The 24,752-nt window shown below is 43.4% G+C and overlaps 1 long non-coding RNA gene across 3 annotated transcripts; it reads right to left on the bottom strand.

The window, feature by feature from the left end:
* Window positions 1-380: 380 nt before the first annotated feature.
* On the bottom strand, window positions 381-24,512 carry LOC128663453 (uncharacterized). Of its 3 annotated transcripts, none has more exons than XR_008402871.1 (3): window positions 23,824-24,512; window positions 7,111-7,202; window positions 381-1,599 (listed from the first exon to the last, which is right to left on the bottom strand). It is a non-coding gene; the product is annotated as an uncharacterized LOC128663453 (long non-coding RNA). The 3 variants fall into 3 exon arrangements; XR_008402870.1 differs by lacking the exon at window positions 23,824-24,512 and having other exon boundaries at window positions 381-1,088; window positions 1,448-1,599; window positions 7,111-9,200; XR_008402869.1 differs by lacking the exon at window positions 23,824-24,512 and having other exon boundaries at window positions 7,111-9,200.
* Window positions 24,513-24,752: the final 240 nt, after the last annotated feature.

Genomic DNA, 24,752 nt, shown 5'->3' with positions numbered 1-24,752 from the left:
TAGAGTCATCTGCCTCATCTGTGACAAGTTCATACTTTACTGTTATATTGTGGGATTTAAAAAAAAAAAAAAAAAATCATAGTAAACTTTCTTTAAACGGAGAACGGAAATAAAGGGACATCTTAGGCGCATGATCCCTTGCTAGTCCTGGGACAAGCATGCAGATGCTTACATTTGGTCTATAATGGGATGAGGCTACCAAAGACACAGAGGTAACAGTCATTTTTTACAGAGATACTAAGGTGATATTGTAATTATCAGCCTTTTACAGATATGCTACATCACTAATGATTCAGCATTTGGTTATGTCTCTTTAAAAAGTACAACCCCATCAGATCTGAAAGCGTTTGTCCTAATACAGAATTAAAGGGACACTCAAGTCAAAATAAAAACTTTAATGATTCAGAAATAACATGCAGTCTTTAGACATAAAAATTCTGCGTTCAGTTACTATACTACAAACAACTTTATACAGAACATACTAAATATACATATCATATAGAACACACATATTATACATAATAAATAATAATTATACATAATATTGTACAATAGATAACCAAACAAACTGAAACCTGAGTCTGCACTCTACTCTCACTATCCGTGAACACTTCAGCAGACACAGAACTCATTGTGTTCATGGTTACCATACTAGAAATAACTTTATTAATAATAATAAATATACTAAATATAGATTATACATATTAATTATAAAATTATACAATAACCAAACTGAAACCTGATTAGCTTCCCATGATCACAAACAGTGAGAGCAGTCCTCACTCTACTCTCACTATCCGTGAACACTTCAGCAGACACAGAACGCAATGTGTTAAGTTACCATACTACAAATAACTTTATACATAACAATAAATAACATAAAAAATATAAATATAGAAAAAAAAAACTTAAAAATAAATACATTACACATATATACCGACGTGGCGTTCTGAAAACGTCTTGAGGATTGACGAATCTGGTTGAATCTTTGGCATCCTTGGTGTCCCAGTGAAATCTTATCTTGTGCAGCAGAATGACATAGCAGATGTGTCCTTTTCATGCAGCAGACAGCAGCTTGACCGGATAACCTTAAACAAATGTTAATGGAAGATGCAGAGGAGACAGCTATACATTCACAACAGACAAAAAAAAAAAATCCAAAAAAAGGTATTTGGAGGTACAGATTGAAATCTGCCTAGCTTTCCATGATCACAGGTGGTGAGATCAGTCGGCCGCACTGTCCCCACTGCCTATAAACACAGTTGTCAAACACAGAATACAATGTATACCGCCTGCCTTTGTTGTGGCAAATGAACAAACATCAAATCATAAAACCTTAGCTAAACAGCAGCATTACATTTCTGCTTTATAATTTATAAAGCAATTTGTTACAAAATTGAATCTAATATATGGGAAAGGCAACAGTAGCCCCAGTCTCTGGCCTTACCAACTTGCAGCCTGGATGTGAGGTTTTTGTCAACATTCTACACCTCATTTGCCAGTAGTCTAATGATTGCACAGATGCATTTCTTCAGCAGACGCAGTTGAGGTGAAGACATCTCTTTGTACATTATGGCCTCTCGCTTCACATTGCTAGATCTGTTGAGAGGAAACAAAGTTTCAGTTCTTGCACAGCAATACATAAGTAGCTATAATAAGTAATGTTTTTTTTAAGCTATCCCTAAAAGGCAAATACCGAGAAGAGGGGTGGAGTGAAGTGTGCTTCTCGCAATGCATGATAAACAAAAAATATGATCATTCATGTACTGATTATGAGAGCAACACTTTTCCCCAATATCTCTGTCTAAAAGGTCATGGAAAGAAAGTTTTTTTATCTTTCACATACATATATATATATATACTAAATGTTTTGATACTGGAGTCTCAGCTATTGAATAGCCTAAGTAAACACATCCAGCAGAAGAAAATAAACTCACACAGTGGGGTACAGGATAGTGAAGTAATACAATTATAATTTTTCATTGTTCTCTCTTAGTATTGAGCTTTGGATTTCCAGACAAATATAAGATAAGGAAGCAAGTGTGTGTACACAAAGTGATAACATAATGAGATCTGATATTACCTGAAACTCAACCCATTGTAATAGGCTGTGGTTTAAAAGCACAAAACCAGATACTTCATATACACAAATAAACCTGAAAATACAATTTCTCATAAATTTTATACTTTGCAGCTGGTATAACAAGTCATTGAAAATACATTCATATAAAAACTATTTTACAGTGTACTGTCCCTTTAAGTTTTTTTTTTTTTTTTTTTTTTATGATCCCATGTGCAAGTTCATTAAACATTTACATTAATAAAAAGCTGCCTATGCTCGTCAATCTTGCTTAAGAAGCTAAAAAACATTTTTTGTTTTATCTTTGTTAAAAAATTAAATAAAATAAAAAGGCTATATTGCCCCAGAACATACTAATTTAATGCCCCTTTAAGAGACAAGGTAGATATAGGACTATCAACTGCTTTCCCTATTCCTTTAAGGATAAAAGTCTATCGGCTAGATTTGGAGTTTTGTCGGTAACGACCCGAAAAACTAACGCCGGCTTTTTTCTGGCCGCACCATAAAAATAACTCTGGTATTGAGAGTCCAAAAAATGGCTGCGTTAGGCTCCAAAAAAGGAGCGTAGAGTATTTTTAACGCAGCTTCAACTCTCGATACCAGAGTTGCTTACGCAAGCGGCCAGCCTCAAAAACGTGCTCGTGCACGATTCCCCCATAGGAAACAATGGAGCTGTTTGAGCTGAAAAAAAACCTAACACCTGCAAAAAAGCCGCGTTCAGCTCCTAACGCAGCCCCATTGTTTGCTATGGGGAAACACTTCCTACGTCTGCACCTAACACCCAAACATGTACCCCGAGTCTAAACACCCCTAACCTTACACTTATTAACCTCTAATCTGCCGCCCCCGCTATCGCTGACCCATGCATATTATTATTAACCCCTAATCTGCCGCTCCGTAAACCGCCGCTACTTACATTATCCCTATGTACCCCTAATCTGCTGCCCCTAACACCGCCGACCCCTATATTATATTTATTAACCCCTAATCTGCCCCCCACAACGTCGTCTCCACCTGCCTACACTTATTAACCCCTAATCTGCTGAGCGGACCTGAGCGCTACTATAATAAAGTTATTAACCCCTAATCCGCCTCACTAACCCTATAATAAATAGTATTAACCCCTAATCTGCCCTCCCTAACATCGCCGACACCTAACTTCAATTATTAACCCCTAATCTGCCGACCGGAGCTCACCGCTATTCTAATAAATGTATTAACCCCTAAAGCTAAGTCTAACCCTAACACTAACACCCCCCTAACTTAAATATAATTTTAATCTAACGAAATTAATTAACTCTTATTAAATAAATTATTCCTATTTAAAGCTAAATACTTACCTGTAAAATAAACTCTAATATAGCTACAATATAAATTATAATTACATTGTAGCTATTTTAGGATTAATATTTATTTTACAGGCAACTTTGTAATTATTTTAACCAGGTACAATAGCTATTAAATAGTTAAGAACTATTTAATAGTTACCTAGTTAAAATAATTACAAAATTACCTGTAAAATAAATCCTAACCTAAGTTACAATTAAACCTAACACTATACTATCATTAAATTAATTAAATAAAATACCTACAATTACCTACAATTAAACCTAACACTACACTATCAATACATTAATTAAATACAATACCTACAAAAAAATACATTTAAATAAACTAACTAAAGTACAAAAAATAAAAAAGAACTAAGTTACAAAAAATAAAAAAATATTTACAAACATAAGAAAAATATTACAACAATTTTAAACTAATTACACCTACTCTAAGCCCCCTAATAAAATAACAAAGCCCCCCAAAATAAAAAATGCCCTACCCTATTCTAAATTACTAAAGTTAAAAGCTCTTTTACCTTACCAGCCCTGAACAGGGCCCTTTCCGGGGCATGCCCCAAAAAGTTCAGCTCTTTTTCCTGTAAAAAAAAACATACAATACCCCCCCCCCAACATTACAACCCACCACCCACATACCCCTAATCTAACCCAAACCCCCCTTAAATAAACCTAACACTAAGCCCCTGAAGATAATCCTACCTTGTCTTCACCTCACCAGGTATCACCGATCCGTCCTGGCTCCAAAATCTTCATCCAACCCAAGCGGGGGTTGGCGATCCATCATCCGATGGCTGAAGAGGTCCAGAAGAGGCTCCAAAGTCTTCATCCTATCCGGGAAGAAGAGGCGATCCGGACCGGCAACCATCTTGATCCAAGCGGCATCTTCTATCTTCATCCGATGACGACCGGCTCCATCCTGAAGACCTCCACCGCGGACCCATCTTCCTCCGGCGACGTCCAACTGAAGAATGACGGTTCCTTTAAGGGACGTCATCCAAGATGGCGTCCCTCGAATTCCGATTGGCTGATAAGATTCTATCAGCCAATCGGAATTAAGGTAGGAATATTCTGATTGGCTGATGGAATCAGCCAATCAGAATCAAGTTCAATCCGATTGGCTGATCCAATCAGCCAATCAGATTGAGCTCGCATTCTATTGGCTGTTCCGATCAGCCAATAGAATGCGAGCTCAATCTGATTGGCTGATTGGATCAGCCAATCGGATTGAACTTGATTCTGATTGGCTGATTCCATCAGCCAATCAGAATATTCCTACCTTAATTCCGATTGGATGATAGAATCCTATCAGCCAATCGGAATTCGAGGGACGCCATCTTGGATGACGTCCCTTAAAGGAACCGTCATTCTTCAGTTGGACGTCGCCGGAGGAAGATGGGTCCGCGGTGGAGGTCTTCAGGATGGAGCCGGTCGTCATCGGATGAAGATAGAAGATGCCGCTTGGATCAAGATGGTTGCCGGTCCGGATCGCCTCTTCTTCCCGGATAGGATGAAGACTTTGGAGCCTCTTCTGGACCTCTTCAGCCATCGGATGATGGATCGCCAACCCCCGCTTGGGTTGGATGAAGATTTTGGAGCCAGGACGGATCGGTGATACCTGGTGAGGTGAAGACAAGGTAGGATGATCTTCAGGGGCTTAGTGTTAGGTTTATTTAAGGGAGGTTTGGGTTTGATTAGGGGTATGTGGGTGGTGGGTTGTAATGTTGGGGGGGGGGTATTGTATGTTTTTTTTTACAGGAAAAAGAGCTGAACTTTTTGGGGCATGCCCCGCAAAGGGCCCTGTTCAGGGCTGGTAAGGTAAAAGAGCTTTTAACTTTAGTAATTTAGAATAGGGTAGGGCATTTTTTATTTTGGGGGGCTTTGTTATTTTATTAGGGGGCTTAGAGTAGGTGTAATTAGTTTAAAATTGTTGTAATATTTTTCTTATGTTTGTAAATATTTTTTTATTTTTTGTAACTTAGTTCTTTTTTATTTTTTGTACTTTAGTTAGTTTATTTCATTGTAGTTATTTGTACATATTGTATTTAATTAATGTATCGATAGTGTAGTGTTAGGTTTAATTGTAGGTAATTGTAGGTATTTTATTTAATTAATTTAATGATAGTATAGTGTTAGGTTTAATTGTAACTTAGGTTAGGATTTATTTTACAGGTAATTTTGTAATTATTTTAACTAGGTAACTATTAAATAGTTCTTAACTATTTAATAGCTATTGTACCTGGTTAAAATAATTACAAAGTTGCCTGTAAAATAAATATTAATCCTAAAATAGCTACAATGTAATTATAATTTATATTGTAGCTATATTAGGATTTATTTTACAGGTAAGTATTTAGCTTTAAATCGGAATAATTTATTTAATAAGAGTTAATTTATTTCGTTAGAATAAAATTATATTTAAGTTAGGGGGGTGTTAGTGTTAGGGTTAGACTTAGCTTTAGGGGTTAATCCATTTATTAGAATAGCGGTGAGCTCCGGTCGGCAGATTAGGGGTTAATAATTGAAGTTAGGTGTCGGCGATGTTAGGGAGGGCAGATTAGGGGTTAATACTATTTATTATAGGGTTAGTGAGGTGGATTAGGGGTTAATAACTTTATTATAGTAGCGCTCAGGTCCGCTCGGCAGATTAGGGGTTAATAAGTGTAGGCAGATGGAGGCGACGTTGAGGGGGGCAGATTAGGGGTTAATAAATATAATACAGGGGTCGGCGGTGTTAGGGAGAGCAGATTAGGGGTACATAAGGATAACGTAGGTGGCGGTCGGCAGATTAGGGGTTAAAAAATTTTATTCGAGTGTCGGCGATGTGGGGGGACCTCGGTTTAGGGGTACATAGGTAGTTTATGGGTGTTAGTGTACTTTAGAGTACAGTAGTTAAGAGCTTTAGAAACCGGCGTTAGCCCAGAAAGCTCTTAACTACTGACTTTTTTCCTGCGGCTGGAGTTTTGTCGTTAGATGTCTAACGCTCACTTCAGAAACGACTCTAAATACCGGAGTTAGAAAAATCCCATTGAAAAGATAGGATACGCAATTGACGTAAGGGGATCTGCGGTATGGAAAAGTCGCGGCTGAAAAGTGAGCGTTAGACCCTATTTTGAGTGACTCTAAATACCGGCGGTAGCCTAAAACCAGCGTTAGGAGCCTCTAACGCTGGTTTTCACGGCTAACGCCAAACTCCAAATCTAGGTCTATGAAAATTAAAAAGTACAGTCATACCACAAGGACAAGTGGACAACATTACATGGTCATTATAATGGTAAAATTACATTTATTTGTTAGAATATATGTCATTTTAAGACTAGTGATCCAGCACCACTGTGTGGGTTAAACACACAGTAGAAGTACTGCTTGGGACCCCCAGAGCAGTGCCGGTCCCAATCAGCAGATACATATCGAAGTTGTGCTACTGATTGTAACTAGTGCTACCAATTGGGACCAGCACTGCTTTGCAAGCCGAAGAAGTACTTCTACTCGGTTTACCCCTTTGCGGGTTAAAACACACAATAACGCAGGGGTACTAGTCTTAAAATTCCATTTGCTAATAACAAATTTGAGCATGTCATTGGTTATTATCACCATTTAATTATACTATATGTCTGCAACAAAAATGATCTACTGTTATACAGGAAATGAATTTAATGTATTTTACAACAATTTAACTCTTACCTGGTTTAACAAAGGAGGCACAGACATTTCTTTTGACAATGAACTAGACACTGTAAGTGTTGGCTGTATGCTGGTGCTGTAGATCTGTTAACCTGCAGATTGGGAAAATAAATACATACTATTTAACGTAAGAAACAGGACATTGTGGTAAATTTGCATTGCTTATAGTAGTTAATATTTAAGTAGAAAATGCAGAGATAAAACGTTTAGAAGAATTAACCTTAAATATGAACATAAAGCCTTAAGGTATATATTCTGGGCTGTACAGCATATATATTTAGTGGGTTTAAGTGGTTAGCTATATGAACAAATGCTTCAAAACTACAGCCTAACAGTCACTCCATATCATAATTTCATAAATGCAACAAATATAAAATAAAGAGCATAAGAAGGGAAATAGGAATAAGATAAATCCAGAGGTGTCTGTGGAATGGTATAAAAAGGATCAGGAATTGGGTTAGTAAAGATTTAGTAATTATAGGCAGACAGAGCAATAAAATGCTACAGAAGAGAGTTTACCATGAATATTAGCTGTGCATTTTCTGGGTTGGGCTTGCATGGGACATATGATGGGGAACATACTTGTAATGTACCACAGTATATAACTAGCATTGGGTAGCTTCAGCAGGGGCCCGCTGCTTCCACTTCCCAAAGACACAGCTGCTATGAAGACTGTTTACTGTACTTACTGCTAATTAACATATGGAGAAGAAAGATCTTTGCCAAAGCGGAGTTACTTGGATATAGCATGTGTGAAGCAGTCATGTAGGAAAACAAGACAAAGGTCCTTAGAGCAGTGGAGGCTCCTCCATAGGATCACAGCCGCACGTGAACCCCCAGCCCCCAGAGCCCCCCAAAAGAATAATAATAAAAAAAATATTTTCTTAATAAATCTAATTCATGATATATTTTGGCTTAATAAATGTAATTATATAATTTAATCCAGGCTCCACTGCAGTTTTGTAAAAAAATAAAAAATTGCCATGTTTACTGCTATCGTACAGCACCTCATGTGCGATAGATAGAAGTATAGGGAAAAGCACTTTCCCCTTTCTGACTGCAGTTCCTGCAGCGCCTCCCACAACCCAGCCCATAGCTTTGCTAATCGCACAGGTCTCAGTGTGCGAGTGAGAACAAGCTGGCATGTCACGTGACACTCGCACACTGAGAGCTGTGTGTGTGGAAACTGTAGGGTGCGCTATACTTCTAGAGAGCAGAGCATAGGAATTTGTTCCACTTCCTGCTGCTCTACTATTACTGCGCGCAGGAACTCTAGCCTTAGCCTAAACTTGCCCTGTGTGTGTGGCTCAGCTGACACTAGTGAGGAGGACGCCATTTAGGAGGAGGAGGTGGTGAGTAAATATATTATGACGTCAGTGACTCTCATGTCAGCCAGGCAGGGCCGGCTCAACCATGGGGCGGCACTTCAGAGACAAAAGGTATAGCACTTATAAGAGGGAGAAGTGCCGACATCACAGCTGCTCTATTGCCTTTATAGAGCCCAAATTTGCAGCAGAATGTATTAAATTTTTACAAAATGTTTATTTTATTTTTTTATCCTCTCCAGTGGCTGAGAAAAATGTGGGGGGGGAGGGGCCAGCAGGTGCGATCTGACTGGGTCCTGAAGTTCCAAATCTGACACAGTCCAAGCAGCAGCTCTACTGTGTGTGAGGAGTCATCTAGCATAAAAAAATCCACTCAAAAAGTGCCCCATCCATGGCCCCTATAGAAGGTAAGGAGCGAATATAATTAGCATACTTCCTTCTGTTACGGCAGGAATCCTATAATTTTAAAGTTTCTGTCAGATGCATCAGGGAGTGGAGTTAGCCGGTGTAGTGTTGAAAATCACACAGAAAAAACACAGAAATCCCCCACTTTAGTTTATTGCAGACAGTGCCTGCTCTCCTGCTCCTTATTATTTAATGATTTATAGCATGCTGCCATATTAGCTCAATTTACGGCTGTGTTCTGTAAAGTGAAGCACAGTGACTAGGCTAGCTAAATCATTAACCCTTAAGATGCCTATTTAAGGAGATCATGTAAGTTAATAATTAAGCTTTTTATTCATATAAAAGGAAAGGGAAATGTATTAATACTTTTAATAGCTAAAAAAAGAAGAAAGCACTCTCAGGATTTCATATAGTAAAGCAAAATGTATTTGTGTGAAGCATAATGTATTTAAAATGTAAATGTATTGCATTTTGATTTTGCTGTACTATATAAACTCCTGTGAGTACTTATGATTATATATATATATATATATATATATATATATATATATATATATATATATATATATATATATATATATTTATTTCATGTTATGGGAATGTTGTTAAAAGTTGTGGCCGCCAGTTTTTATTGGATCTTAGGTTTATAAAAAAACAGAATTTGCAGGGACGGATTATGATAGGAGCACAATCAACCCACAAACCCAAACTTTCAACAACTGCCACTGCTTAGAGGGTAGAGAAAAAGGGGCGAGTGAGAACACTGCAGTCTTGAATTTGGAAGAGAGTGAGTGAGACACCGGCACAGCTGGCATATGTCATCCTGAGACCCTTATAAGGATTGGGACTTTTTTTTTTTTGCTTTATTTACTGACTGCTATCAAAATAACCCATTATTTAATCTCTCCAATACTTATGTAATCCAATGAAACTAATTAACTTTGATTTAAAATGATGCTTCACACTTCAGTTAATCATATTTGCTTATATAACAACAGGTCACTGTTAAAGGGTAACTAAACCCAAAATCTCTCGTTCATGATTCAGATAGAGTATAGAAATGTAAACAACATTACAATTTACTTCTATTATTTATTTTGTTTCATTTTTTAGATATCCTTAGTTGAAGAAAAAGCAATGCACATGGTGAGCCAATCACACAAGGCTTCTATGTGCAGCAACCAATCAGCAGCTACTGAGCATATCTAGATATGCTTTTCAGCAAAGAATATCAAGCAAATAAAACAAATTAGATAATAGAAGTAAATTAGAAAGATGTTTAAAATTGCATTCTCTTTCTAAATCATGAAAGAAAAAATGTGGTTTTCGTGTCCCTTTAACTATGATTTGCTATTTTTTTTTCACTTGTCCTGTTTTTAACATTAGTTTCAGTGTGTGACCTGTCAGGATGAGACAATCAACAGACATTATCAGTCATTTAGCCCTTGTAGCCCATGCCTCATTCAAAGTAATAGTAATTGTATAGGTCTGTACACACACACACACACGTACTAATTTATATATATGTATATGTGTGTGTGTGTGTGGGAGAGAGAGAATATGTACAATTGAAACTGTATTAGCACTATTTCTTAAAAACTCATAATATAAAGTCATTCACATTAAATTATTTTGCAGATTTACAATAAATTTCAAAGTATTTTAATACTCTCAATTGTTTTGTGTTTTTGCTTTTTTAAATCATGTGTCTTTTATGCCATTATTTTTTACCTATAGGCTATATATAAAAATAAATAAATAAATATATTTATTTAACCATGAGGCATTTCACAAGGGCTGAGTTGCTGTACTTCGGCCATTAAAAGGGACGCGATATTCATTTTTTTTTCTTTCATGATTCATATAGAGCATGCAATTTTAAGCAACTTTCTAATTTACTCCCGTTATCAAATTTTCTCAGTTCTCTTGGTATCTTTATTTGAAAGAAGCAGGAATGTAAGCTTACATTTTTTTTTTAAATGGTATTTAATTTAATTTTCAAAATTTATATATTGTGAACCCCCATTTGAATAACCCACGAGCCGCCACTGCCTTAGAGTACTTTGAACAGGAGTGATATGCCATTTTGAGTGCTCATGTATAAAGGTTAATGAAAATAAAATGTATAATTTTCATTAAAATATTGATATATTTAGGGAATATTATATCTTAACTGCATGTCCAAAGGCTTCAGAGACCATTTACAATCCACCATAGCTTTACAGCTATACTCATGGGCACTGGGAGCAGGTGCGGACTGCTCCAAGTGTCCACAAAGTACAGCTGCCACCATGACAGAGAGCTCACAGCAACGTCTGCCAATGACCATCATGGGCTTAAAAAGTACTTTAAAAAAGGAGAAAATGCATTAGGCTATTTTTTATTTAAATATAGACTATAAATTCAGAAACTTTACTTTGAAAAATAGGGGAAAGGGAAAATTAAAAATGCTATATTAGGAAGCAAGAAAATTATTTTATTTTAAAAATATCATGCTCATAGGCGTCGAGACAATTTACAATCCACCATAGCTTTACAGCTGCCAACATGGGCATAGGGAGCAGGCGCACACTGCTCCACATGTCCAAAACAACAGCTGCCACCATGTGCAGAGAGCTCACTGTAACATCTGCCAGTGATCATGTTGGGTCTAACAGGACAGAAGAAAGTAAATTATGCTGTTAAGCAGCCATTGAAAATAGGAGGAAATAAAATGCCCTGCTAGAGACAGTAAGTAATTATTTTAGACTAGTTACATGTCCAAAGGCTTCAGAAACAGTTCACGCCCCACCATAGATTTACAGCTATAGTCACGGGCAGGGATAGGCAAGGTGTCTGTACACAGACACTGGTGTTCGTGACTGGGCCTTCCAGTGTCCGCCACCCGTTTTGCGGAGGGAAGGGAGGAGTAGGACAGATGAATGCAGATGAGGGAAGAAGCAAACTGCCTGCAGTCAACTAACCGTGAGTCGTGACCCATCCCAATTGCTTAATCTGTGCGGCAGCGTGGTGCTGGTGTCTGTGTGTAAAAGACTGCTGCCTACTCTGACAAACCTTACGTAACCAACCATGATGATCATGCAATTAACATCAAGGTGGGTGGGTTTGGTCAGGAGTTGCAGACTCTCAATATAACAAAAAAAAAAAAAAAAAAAAAAAAAGGTAATACCACAAGCAGTCTTTATATAAATGCGCAGCCTATTTGACAGCAAAGTGTCGCTCTCCTGACTTATAGAAACATAGAATATGTCGGCAGATAGGAACCATTCGGCCTATCTAGTCTGCCCAATTTTCTGAATACTTTCATTAGTTCCTGGCCTTATCTTATATCTAGCATAACCTTATGCCTATCCCATGCATGTTTAAACTACTTCATTGTCTCTACCACTTCTGCTGGTTGGCTATTCCACCATGTATCCACTCCCCTCTCTGTAAAGAGAGTGTTTTTTGATGTTTTTAATTTGAAATGTACCTTGGTGTCCTTCACTAACGTCTGTACTTTGAAAAATGTCCGCCACAGCCTTGGTCCGTGCCTATCCCTGGTCACGGGCACCGGGAGCAGCCGCGGACTGCTCTTAGGGTCCGCAAACTACAGCTGCCACTATGTGCAGAGAGCTCACTGTAACGTCTGCCAGTGACCATGTTGGGACTATCAGGAGGGAACAAAGTAAATTAAGCTGTTAAGCAGCCATTGAAAATAAGGGGGGGGGGGGAATGAAATGCCATGCTAGAGGCAGTAAGTAATTATTTTAGACTATACATGTCCAAAGGCTTCAGAAACAGTTTACGCCCCAACATAGATTTACAGCTATAGTCACGGGAACCAGAAGCAGGTGCGGACTGTTTGAGTTGCTGTCATTATGGATCATGCCAGGCGAGTATCTGTTCCCCCTAAGAGGTTCAGGGATGGGTCCCCAGGTGGTAGTAGGGCTCCTGCAAAGGAGAAAAGAGTGAATACTGTGGAAAATCCCCTTCCCTCACAGGAGGATATGATACCATGTGGGCCGGGTTCTAAGGCCCCCTCTCTGGCTCCCCCAGGCTCTCCATCCTTGTATGAGGATGAGGAGTTGAGTGGTGGTGAGACTGAGGTGGGGGAGGCAGTGAATTTAGAGGAGGAAGGGGAGTTGGAGCAGGCCTCAGGCCCTGGGCCTAGTGGTACAGGGCTGGAGGCCTCTCTGGTGCCCTCAATGGCGGACAGTAATCTGGTGCAGGGCATGCAGGCCTTGCCAGCTGAGGCTGCAGCAGGGGTTATGTCCCTCTTGCAGGCCTTGGTGGGCCTGGGGCTGGGCCCTCTTTTGGTGTTAGAGTAGGCCCCGGGCCTAGTTCTGGGCCTGTGGGGCCAGGGGCTGGGCCCTCGTTTGGGCCTGGTGTTGCGGTAGGCCCCGGGCCTAGTTCCGGGCCTGTGGGGCCTGGGCTGGGCCCTCGTTTGGGCCTGGTGTTGCGGTAGGGTCCTGGGAGCGTGTCCCTTATGGGTTAGGGCCTAGGCCTGGGCCTCTGTTGGGAGCGGCCTCTGGTTTGCAAGCAGGGGCTGGTGGGATCTCCGGTGCAGGGCAGGGTCGGCCTAGTGCCGGTGCTTACCCGGCCCCAGTTCAGGAGCGTGGCGGCGGTTCGGTCGGGCCTTCGGGCCTGGCTAGGCGGCTGGAGCTGGGTAGGCCTCTTGCCAGTAGCAGCCCATACAAGGTGGCTTCGGGTGGGGGCCTCCCGGTTGCTATGCACGCGAGCATTGCGTGCCATAGCCCCGCCCCTTCCGGTGACACACTTCCGGTGTGGCAAACGGAACCGAAAACTCCCCTGCGAGGCCGCGCCAGTGATCGCGGTCGCAGGGGGAGGCAAGGAGTGGGCAGGAGTGGGTCTTTGCGCGGTATCCGAGCAGGTAAGTCGGGGGTACCGGGGCTGAGGACCGGCCATGCCGGAGGTGTTGGGGGCACTATGTTGGCTCCGAGGGTATGATGGGCCCAGGGTCCAGCAGCAAGGGCTAGCGCAGGGAGTACCCGGAGGTGTAGCGCAAGGGAGCGGGACACCAGTTGGTAGGGGGCTCAGTGGGGCACATCAGCAGGGGCAATTGCGCAGAGGGCCTGTGAGTGCAGCACAGATGGATGTGAGGCAAGCTGTGAGAGAGCAAGGTGTGCAGAGCTCACAGCAGCAGGGACAGTTGTTTGGTGCGAGTCAGGCCAGACCGGTGCCTGGGGGAAGCAGTCAGGAGGGAGCTTTCTTGGATGGCAGAGGGCAAGGTGTGCAAGGTCCCAGTGTGAATCCTTGGGCCCCCATGGGGACCGGTGTGGGTGTGACAGTGGGGCCTCCAGGGCAGCCTGGGGGTCCGCAGAAGCAGATGGTGCAGCCAGCAGGGCAGCAAGTTATCCCACCAGTGCTGCTGCAGTTATTGCAGCCACTTTTGAATGCATGGGGTACACTAGGAGGGCAGGCAGCAGGTGGGGGTATGCAAGTGGCTGAAGGTATGAATGCAGGTGGGGCTGTTTTCCAAGGCCCTGGTACTCCCAACATTTCTGCTGTTTTACAGGTTCCAGTAGCAGGCTGTCATGTGGAGGATTCCAGAACAGCCAGGTCCCTTTCGCTGGCCCAGGCAAATAGAGAAGCAGCCGGGATGTCTGAGGCGGTACCCTCTACGTCGACTGGCGGATCGGCCCCGTCAGGCGGAGCAGCTGGGAACTCTGGAAAAGGTGAGATAACCACACTTACACTTGGGGGTGGTGGGTCTGATACATCCTCAGATACAGGGTCAGATAGTGATCAGTCCTTGGAGTTAGAGGGAAAAGACAAGCGTAGGATGTTCAGGCTGCTGAATAGGATAGCGTCTAGCCAGGGTACGCAGGCAGTGACGCAGGCGGGGGCGACTGGGCATGGAGAGCAGGGAAACTCCCTAGTGCCATTGGGGGAGCCAGTAGGCATCCCTCAGGGCAGCGCAGGGCGTAAGGCGGCGCTGTACAGGGATACTTCCACATGTCAGGTACACTGTATGGGCATCTGAAAGCTAAGACCGGGCAGCGAATACAGGCAGGCAAATTTGTTAATGTATTTGAGCTGTCGGTCGAGGCCCAGAGACAGAAAGAGAGAAGTAAGGATGGTTCTGGCCCTAAGAAGTTTAAGCGCCCAGATACATACTTGGAATGGCATCACTGTTTCCGAGTTCTGGGGGCTTGCTACTTAGAGAAACACCCTGATCAGATGCAGGCAGTCATCAAGTAAATTCATACGATTGACTGGATCTGTCGGAGGTATAAGGAAGGGGCGTGGCGCGACTACGATGATGAGTATCGTAGAAAAATGGTGGGCAACCCCCTTTTAAATTTCGGTACCACCGATATGCACCTGTGGGCGAGACTGGGGGCGGAGAGGTCTACCTCCCCCCCAGGCTCGCTGGCAGGAGGGCAAAGGTCCTTTGGTAAGGTTCGGCGCAAGGGGCGCGAGTGTTGGAAGTTTCAGGACCAGCAGTGCGACAGGGGCACGGCGTGCTCCTTTCGTCACGTCTACAAGTTCTGCGGTGGGGGTCACCAAGGCTGTGAGTGTAAACGGCAGGACCTTGGGGCAGACAGAGGGCAGGCTAAGGGAGGAGCTGGGGCGAAGAGCGCCCACCCCGCTGAGGGTGGACGTTCTTGAGCTTTGGCTGCAGCTATACCCTGACCGCCATGCAGCAAGGGTGCTGCTGGTGGGGTTGCGGGAGGGGTTTCGGATTCCCATCACGACTTACGTGAGGGGGTCGGCGACTCACCGCAATTTAAAGTCGGTTAGGGAATTCCCTGATGTGGTGAGGGAGAAGCTTATGAAGGAGGTGCGTCTCGGGAGAATGGTAGGCCCCTTTGCGGAGTTACCAATCGTTGATTTGGTAGTGTCTCCATTGGGGGTGGTACCCAAGAAAGAACTGGGCAAGTTACGGCTTATTCAGCACCTCTCTTATCCAGCTGGGGCGTCGGTTAATGATGCCATTGATCCGGGACTGGCTTCAGTGCACTACCAGTCGTTTGACCAGGCACTTGAGGTGGTTTTGCGGGCCAGGAGGGGGGCTTATTTGGCAAAAGTCGACATCGAGTCTGCATTTTGGCTGCTGCCACTGCACCCCACGTCCTTTCGGTTAATGGGGTGCAAACTGCAAGGGGAATATTTCGTGTACAGATGTCTGCCCATGGGATGTTCTCTGTTGTGCTCATTGTTTGAGATGTTCAGTTCCTTCTTGCACTGGGCGGTGGTCACAGTAGCAGAGGATGATGCGGTGGCGCATTATTTGGACGATTTCCTCCTGGTGGGGTCACTGGGCTCGGGGGGTTGTGCCAGACTGATGGTAGTTATGCGTCTCCTGATGGCAAAATTTGGGATTCCACTTGCCAAGGACAAGACGCAGGGTCCGTGTACGCGCCTGACGTATCTAGGCATAGAAATAGACACGGAGGCGGCGCTGTGTCGCTTGCCGAGGGATAAGGTCATCAAGCTCCTGGAAGCGGTTAGGTTGGCTGCTGCGGGAGAATGGTTGCGCATAAGAGAACTGCAATCCTTACTGGGGATGTTGAACTTTGCCTGTAGGGTCATACCCATGGGTAGGGTATTCAACAGGCGAATGGAGGCTTGCATAGGGCCAGCAAAGACCGGTAAAGTCCGGGTTTTCAGAGATATTGTGGAAGATCTGCAGGTTTGGGATAGATTCCTGACAAACTTCAATGGGGTCCGGTTGTGGCTTAAGCAGTGGGTCACCAGTCAAGAGCTGAAGCTCTTTACTGACGCGGCCGGTGCGTCTGGCTTTGGGGCCTTCTTTGAGGGCGAGTGGTGCGCGGGGCCTTGGCCAGTGGAATGGCATGAGAAGGGTTTTACGCGTAACTTGACATTGCTCGAGTTGTTTCCTATCGTGGTGGCTGTGGAATTATGGGCTGATTGCTTCAAGGATAGGGTAGTCATGTTTTGGACTGACAACCTGAGCGTGGTGCATGCCGTGAATAACCTGTCAGCTGCATCCCCGATGGTAGTGCGGTATCTGCGAGTTTTGGTATTGCGTTGCCTACGCATCAATATCCAATTCTCGGCACGGCATGTGCTGGGATTGGATAATGTGGTGGCTGATGCTTTGTCACGCTTCCAGTGCGATCAGTTTAGGAAGCTAGTGCCAGAAGCGGCAGCAGTTGGGCTGACTTGTCCCCCTTCTCTCTGGCAGCTGGCGGATCTGGGGGAACCATTTTGTCATTAGTGGGGGCAGCACTAACCCCGGCAACTTGGGCGGCCTACGTGTCATACTGGAGAGCCTGGGATGAATTCTGCAGGAACCGTCAGGTTTCTGTACGGGATGGGTCTCAGGTAATGTTGCTGGAATGGCTAGCAGTGCTTAAAAGGCAAGGGGTGCACAAGGCGGCTGTGCAGGCGCGTTTGGCGGCCCTTACTTATTTTTTTAAGCTCGCAGGAGGTCCTGACCAGGTAGGGTCGTTCCTGGTGAAACAGATAGCGAGGGGTTGGGGTCACACGGAGATTAGAGTTCCAGACTTGCGGGAACCTATAACTGGCGAGAGGCTTGAGCGGATGTTGGCTGGACTGGTGGGGGTGTGTTCATCCCCTTATGAGGTTGTGCTGTTTCAGGCAGCATTTGTGCTGGCATTTGCGGGAGCATTGCGCGTGAGCGAACTGGTAGCACTGGCAGCTAGGGTTTCAGGTAAAGGTGTTCTGCTTTGTCACGTTAAGGTGTACAAGTCGGCAGTTCTGCTGTTTGTTCCCCGGTCTAAAACGGATCAGGAGGGTAAGGGTGCTTGGATGACGTTGGCTGGGAAAGGTGGTGGTGTAGCCTGTCCAGTACGGGTGTTGTCCGAGTTCTTAAGCGTGCGTCCCGTAGGCGGAATACAGTTTTTGGTGCATGAGGACGGGTCATCGCTGTCGGTCTACCAGTTTAAAAAGGTATTGAAAGCAGTGGCAGGCAGTGTAGGCATAGAGCCAAATAGTATAGGGACGCATTCCTTTAGGATTGGTGCGGCCACGTCCGCAGTGACAGAGGGGCAGTCAGCAGCTGACATTAAACGGCTAGGTCGGTGGTGCTCCAATAGATATAGGCTGTACGTTAGGCCTCTACAGCAATAGCTGCTAGGGTGGGGCAGTTTCAGGCTAGCAGGTTAGTGTTTTGTTGTGGGCTCCTGCTGCGGCATAAGTTTAGTAAGTTTATTGTTTGTTTCAGGTTCTGCAGCTGCTGTTCGTGTTTGGATCGTGGGACATTCTTATGTCCATTGGGCGGCCAGTCGGGCTGCTGCTTCAGTTGGGGGGCAACAATTGGGGTTTTCTACTGCTAGGGCGTCTCTTAGGTGGTTAGGCAAGAGAGGCATGCCCTGGCGCGAGCTTCCGTCGCTTTTGCAGGATACGCAGCATCGCTGGGGTAGACCCCAGATAATTGTGTTGCACTTAGGGGGGAATGATGTTGGTGAAATGCCAGTGTTGGATCTCATCAAAATCATGCGATCAGACATTGCATGGTTGTGTGCCTGGTCCCCTGGGGTCCATGTAGGATGGTCCAATATGGTGGCCAGGCTACACTGGAGGCACCTAGGTTCGTCGAGGTGCTGGCTATAGGATCAGGAAAATGATCAATAGAGAAGTGGGGAAGACGGTTTGCGGGTCGCAAGGTTTTGTGGTTAAGCACCCGAATCTGATGGCTGATCAGAGGGTGTTGTATCGCCCTGGTGGAGTGCATCTCTCTGATGTGGGTCTGGACCTATTTTTGGGTAATTTGAGAGAGGTGTTGGGAGCACAGCTTTAAGCTGTGCTGGGTGTGGCGGCAAGAGTCTCTTGTTATTAGGGTGGCGAGAGGTAGTGGCCTAAATTTGTAGCCTTGGGGTGGAGTGATTGGTCAGGCTGGAGGAAAGGCGACGTCACTAGGGCCGGGCCTAGGGTGCCTTTTCCTCACAAGTAGGCAGACCGGAAAAATCATCCTAACCCTCTTGGATAACACCTGATGGGGCGAAGTCATCCGGGGGACTTTGCCATATTTTGGGCCGCTACCTCCCAAAGTAGGAGTTATGGATAGGGACTCATGCGCGCCGGCATATTTACATATGCTGTTGGTTACTAAGTAACCTGCTAGTGCGAGCATGCGCACTAGCTGTTTGAATAAATGCAACCTGCGGGTCTTCCTCCCAACTTGGTGTTGTGTTTTTATTTCAGGGGAAAGAGGGGAGTAATAAAGTTGGTTAGGTGTGTGTTACTTTACTGGTATCCTGAAGTAGGCCATTCAGTCCTTATGATAGTGTAGTGACCCCTAGTGGGAATGGAACTTATTAAGGGCTGTGGTCTGGCAAGGATAGGAATGTAAAGAGAAAGATGGAGTTGCAACAATGTTGCAGCTTAAGGGGAGTGACTCACCTCAGGGTTTAAGAACTGATGTTCTGGAAGGTTCTGCCTCTTTCCTCCGGTTTTCTGTTAGAAGTTGGAGCTGCCCACCCCCCCTTCCCTATTGCGAGAGAATTAGTAGGCGGCATGAGTGGCGGCTGAATTTCGGCAGTAGTTAACATGGCAGGGGTAGGTTTAGTCGAGCTAGCCTTAGGTAAGCCCGTGTTTGTAAATTTGGACCTCCACCAGCCTCTTATTCGGCTCTTTCGGCCGTCAAGAGCTGGGCCCCTTAAGGGTGGGAGTTATAGTTGCTCTAGCGGCGAGAGGTAGTGGCCTAAATTTGTAGCCTTGGGGTGGAGTGGTTGGTCAGGCTGGAGGAAAGGAGACGTCACTAGGGCCGGGCCTAGGGTGCCTTTTCCTCGCAAGTAGACAGACCGGAAAAATCATCCTAACCCTCTTGGATAACACCTGATGGGGCGGAGTCATCCGGGGGACTTCGCCATATCCCGAATTATTTTGGGCCGCTACCTCCCAAAGTAGGAGTTATGGATAGGGACTCATGCGCGCCGGCATATTTACATATGCTGTTGGTTACTAAGTAACCTGCTAGTGCGAGCATCCGCACTAGCTGCTTGAATAAATGCGACCTGCGGGTCTTCCTCCCAACTTGGTGTTGTGTTTTTATTTCAGGGGAAAGAGGGGAGTAATGATGTTGGTTAGGTGTGTTTTACTTTACTGGTATCCTGAAGTAGGCCATTCAGTCCTTATGGGAAAACCATACTTACTGAAGAAGATAGTGCATTTATATGTTTCAGCATTGCAATGCAGCTAAACTGTTTAATAGGTCACATTTAAAGCATAATAAGCAGACAATAATTTCAACACTTGGCTCATATACACTCACATCTGCAGTCAAACACATGATATAAATAGCACTGCTGAATATAAGATATAAATCACATATTTAACACAACTCAAAGTAATGCAAATCTCACCTGCTAAAAACCACAAACATCTCATGATTTTTTTTTGCCGCAATTTCCAGAAGCTTGTGTACAGAAAGTCAGTAAGATTCAAATGCAACCTCAAGGCTTTATGATCATGTGGCATACAGCAACCAATCAGAATAAAGTTTTTTTTTTTTTTAAACATGCTTTATTTGTATGTAACACTACATGATGAAAAGTGAATTTCTGATGAAACAGTTTATTTTTAGTATGTTTTTTTTTTCGAGCAGATTTAACAACATTTAATTAAATTTAAGTTATTTTCTTGGGTATACAGCAATACAGGTAGCCCTCAGTTTACGCCGGGGTTAGGTTCCAGAAGGAATGGTTTTAAATCGAAACCGTTGTAAATTGAAACCCAGTTTATAATGTAAGTTAATAGGAAGTGAGGGAGATAGGTTCCAGGCCCCTCTCAAAATTGTCATAAGTAACACTTAATACATTATTTTTAAAGCTTTGAAATGAAGACTTAAAATGCTAAACAGCATTATAAACCTAATAATATAATTACAAAACACAGACTTAACTTGCATTTTTCTGCAAACAGTTCTTTCTATGCATTCCAATCTGGACTGGTTTATAGACAGAAAGATCTTGTTCCTTTGAAATCTGCTCGATATTTCAGGTCTGGTAAAAACTGATTAATTTCAGCTTGCTTGGCTTTGCTGCAACACAAGTGGACAGCTCCACCTACTGGCTATTTTAATAAATGCACTGCTTCTCAAAGTTTTCAATAGCAGTCACATGACTGGAAAAAAAGGTCGTTATTATGAAATGGTGTAAATTTAACTGTTGTAAAACGAGGGCCACCTGTATTTAACTTTAACAATTGGTATGGGGTGACTAACAATGCAGGAGTGGTTATATCTCCAGAAGTAAAAGGGAACAGTCTTAAAGGGACATGCACACACAGCCTTTAAATAGACAATTCATGCCACACACAGTCTTAAAGGGACAGATCATAGTATGTGAACCTTGCACACGCTCAAAGCCTTAAAGGGGCAGGCGCACAGACTTAAAGGGACATGAAACCCAATTTCTTTCTTTCATGGTTCAGATAGAGAATACAATTTTAAACAACATTCCAATGTATTTCTATTATTTACTTTTCTTCATTCTTCAGATATCCTTTGTTGAAGAAATAGCAATGCACATGGGAGAGCCAATCAGCAGCTACTGAGCCTATTTAGATATGCTTTTAAACAAAGGATTTCAAGAGAATGAAGCAAATAAGATAATGGAAATAAATTGTAATAGTTTTTTTTTAAATTGCATGCTCTTTCTAAATCATGAAAGAAAAATTGTGAGTTTCATGTACCTTTAAGGGGACAACACACCACATGCATGCAATCTTAAAGGGACATGAAACCCAAACATTTTCTTTCATGATTTAGGTAGAAAATACAATTTTAAACAACTTTCAAATGTACTTCTATTATCACATTTGCTTAATTCTCTTGGTATCATTTGTTGAATGATCAGCAATGCACTACTGGTTTCTAACTGAATACATGGGTGAGCCAATGACAATATATATATACAGGGCCGGCCTTTGGGCAAGGCAGGCAAGGCAGCCGCCTCCGTCCCTGCAGTCAGTGGGCACCGCCGCCGCCGCCGCAAAGGTAATAAAAATATTTTTTAAAATTTTTTTTTTTTTTTCCACAATTTTTATTTTTTTAAATAATATTTTTGTTGGCACCTTTTTTTTTTTGGCGCAATTGTTTTTTCATGTAGGGGAGGGAGGGCAGGCAGTGGTAGTGAGAGAGCACACATACTGCAGGCGACAGCATCTGAATGATTGGAGGATTTTATTCTCCAATCATTCAGTAGCTGGACGGTGGAAACTGGTGCTGAGAGGGTCAAGGGAGGAGGTGGAGCACCGGAGGGCGGAGCCTGGCTGTTAGTCAGAGAGAGTCAGACCCAGTCCAGTAGTCAGTGCACACAGCAGGCTGTCGCAAAGAGCCCAGTCGTGAGTCGTCATCAGCAGAGCAGTGTGGAGTGGGAGTCACAGCAGGAGACGCCGGAGTTCAAGTCGAACTTGGAAGTTGTCACTGTCAGTAAGTGGTGAGTCTGAGTCACTTGACTTCTTCTGCTGTCGGAGTGACAGTGTCACAGTCAGTCTGTAGGAGAGCGAGGGAGAGGGACCAGGAGGAGCAGAGGACAGAGGAGACGAGTAGAGTAGTCAGGGGCTGGCCTGGGCAGGCTTTTGTTTTTACAAGGGGAAGTGAGCATATCAAAGGTGGATCAAATTTGGGACAACATGGCTGTCACTAATCATAAATAATATAAATCCATATTGATAAGTTATGCAGCGGTGGCTGAATCTGGGCTGAAACATGTGTAGTAAATCATTGACTGTACTGCTCTTAACCCCTGCAATTGCAGGGGGGGCTGGCTGGGGGCATAATTCTATTGCGGGGGGGTGTTGGCTGGGGGCATAATTTTATTGCAGGGGGGCTGGCTGGGGGCATAATTTATGGCTGGAGGCATAATTTTATTTATTTTATTGCAGGGGGGGCTGAGGAAATCATTTTATTGTAGGGGGTTGGCCTGGGAGCTTAATATTATTGCTATGGGCATCATTTATTGCAGGGGGGATCAGGGCATTATTTTATTGCTGGGGGTATCATTTTATTGCAGGGGTGCTGGGAGCATCATTTTATTGCAGGGGGGCTCAGGGCATTATTTTATTGCTGGGGGTATCATTTTATTGCAGGGGTGCTGGGAGCATCATTTTATTGCAGGAGTGCTGCTGGGAGCATCACTTTATTGCTGGGGGTATCATTTTATTGCAGGGGTGCTGGCTGGGCGCATCATTTTATTGCAGGGGGCTGGATGGGGGCATCACTTTTGGCTGGAGGCATCATTTTATTGCAGGAAGGCTGACTGGAGGCATCATTTTATTGCAGGGGGGCTGGGAGCATCAGTTTATTGCCGGGGGGCTGGGGGCATCATTTTATTGCAGGGGCATCATTTATTACAGAGGGGGTCTGGGAGCATCAGTTTATTGCCGGGGGGCTGTGAGCATCATTTTATTGCAGGGGGCATCATTTATTACAGAGGGGGGCTGTGAGCATCATTTTATTGCAGGGTGCTGGGGGCATCATTTTATTGCTGGGAGCATCATTTTATTGCAGGGGGGTTGGGAGCATCATTTTATTGCTGGGGCATAATTTATTACAGAGGGTGGTTGGGAGCATAATTTTATTGCAGGTGTGCTGGTGGCATCAGTTTATTGCTGGGAGCATCAGTTTATTGCTGGGAGCATCAGTTTATTGCAGGGTGCTGGGGGCATCATTTTATTGCTGGGGCATAATTTATTACAGAGGGGGCTGGGAGCATAATTGTATTGCAGGTGTGCTGGGGGCATCAGTTTATTGATATGAAAAAAACTGAACAATGTCCTATGCTTGCATCAAAGTCTCTTGCAAATCACAAGGGGTTAAAGGATATATTGGAAAAACTCGTAATCCAGGTGTGAATATCTTTAACGGTGACACAGATATTTTTCGCTTGTGTATAAATAAATATTTTTGTAGCAACTGTACACCTTGTATACCACTCCTGACCTTGTTATATTGATATTAAAATGTCCCACAAGGTATGTGTATGCTGAGACAATATGTAACGGTGTTTGAAATTCCAATATATTTAAAGGCAAAACATTCACTCACCCTTCTTCTTGTGGTGCAGGGGCTGAGTATTCTTACCACGGTGAGTACCGACTTCGAGAAGGCTTGTGTATCACAAACGGGAGATATGCCCGCCGGACATATAGATTAGCCCTCCAGACGTGTAGATCCCTGATGTCTGTTTGATAGGGGGAATGTTTGCCTGCTGCTGGAGGCGGAGAGTGCCAGGACAAACCGCCAAACTGTTTCACAAATAGAGAGCTTCTACAGCAGTGGAAAATCCAGCATGAAATGGACCGAGAAAAGTAGAAGTTAAAATATGAACTTTATTAAGTATACATTAAGAAACCTGTGAATGTTCACAGTGAATCAGCTAATATCACAGCACAGATAGAGTCAGCCTAGTAGCCCAACATTACACGCTCCAACATGTTTTGTGCTGCAACAGCACTTCATCAGGGATAGTGAAGGGTTAACTGCTCAGCCGTTATACACATTTTTTCTCCAATCAGATACATGCACAATGTTTCAAAACCAAGAGTAATGCCTCAGAAAAACCGTCATATTGACTATTCAGGTTGATTGGTTCTTTCGCATTATCTGATTTTACTTTGGTTGTGTGTAACAGGTGAGCAGAATAAAAACACAATCATTTGTAAAAAGAAACCAAATAAAAACATTGGAATACTTAGCTACAGATTCAGATTTATAAATGGATGAAATAGCTCTAATAGAAAATACAGTTATACCCAAAGGATTAGAAAAACTTCTGTTGTGTAAATAAAGTTGTACGATATGCACCTACCACTGCTGTCTTCTTATATGTGTTATAGCCTTTCTAATAATATGTCAAAAGACCTTTTTGTGTATACATCAACACACATACATAGTGGCTCTATTGATTACGAGATGTAACTTCATGTTTCTAAGATATGCTAACCGTATTATTTAGTATACAAACTGTATCAATA

Source organism: Bombina bombina, chromosome 6 (assembly GCF_027579735.1).
Source record: "Bombina bombina isolate aBomBom1 chromosome 6, aBomBom1.pri, whole genome shotgun sequence".
Taxonomy (NCBI): domain Eukaryota; kingdom Metazoa; phylum Chordata; class Amphibia; order Anura; family Bombinatoridae; genus Bombina; species Bombina bombina.
This window is presented reverse-complemented; position numbering and strand designations above follow the sequence as displayed.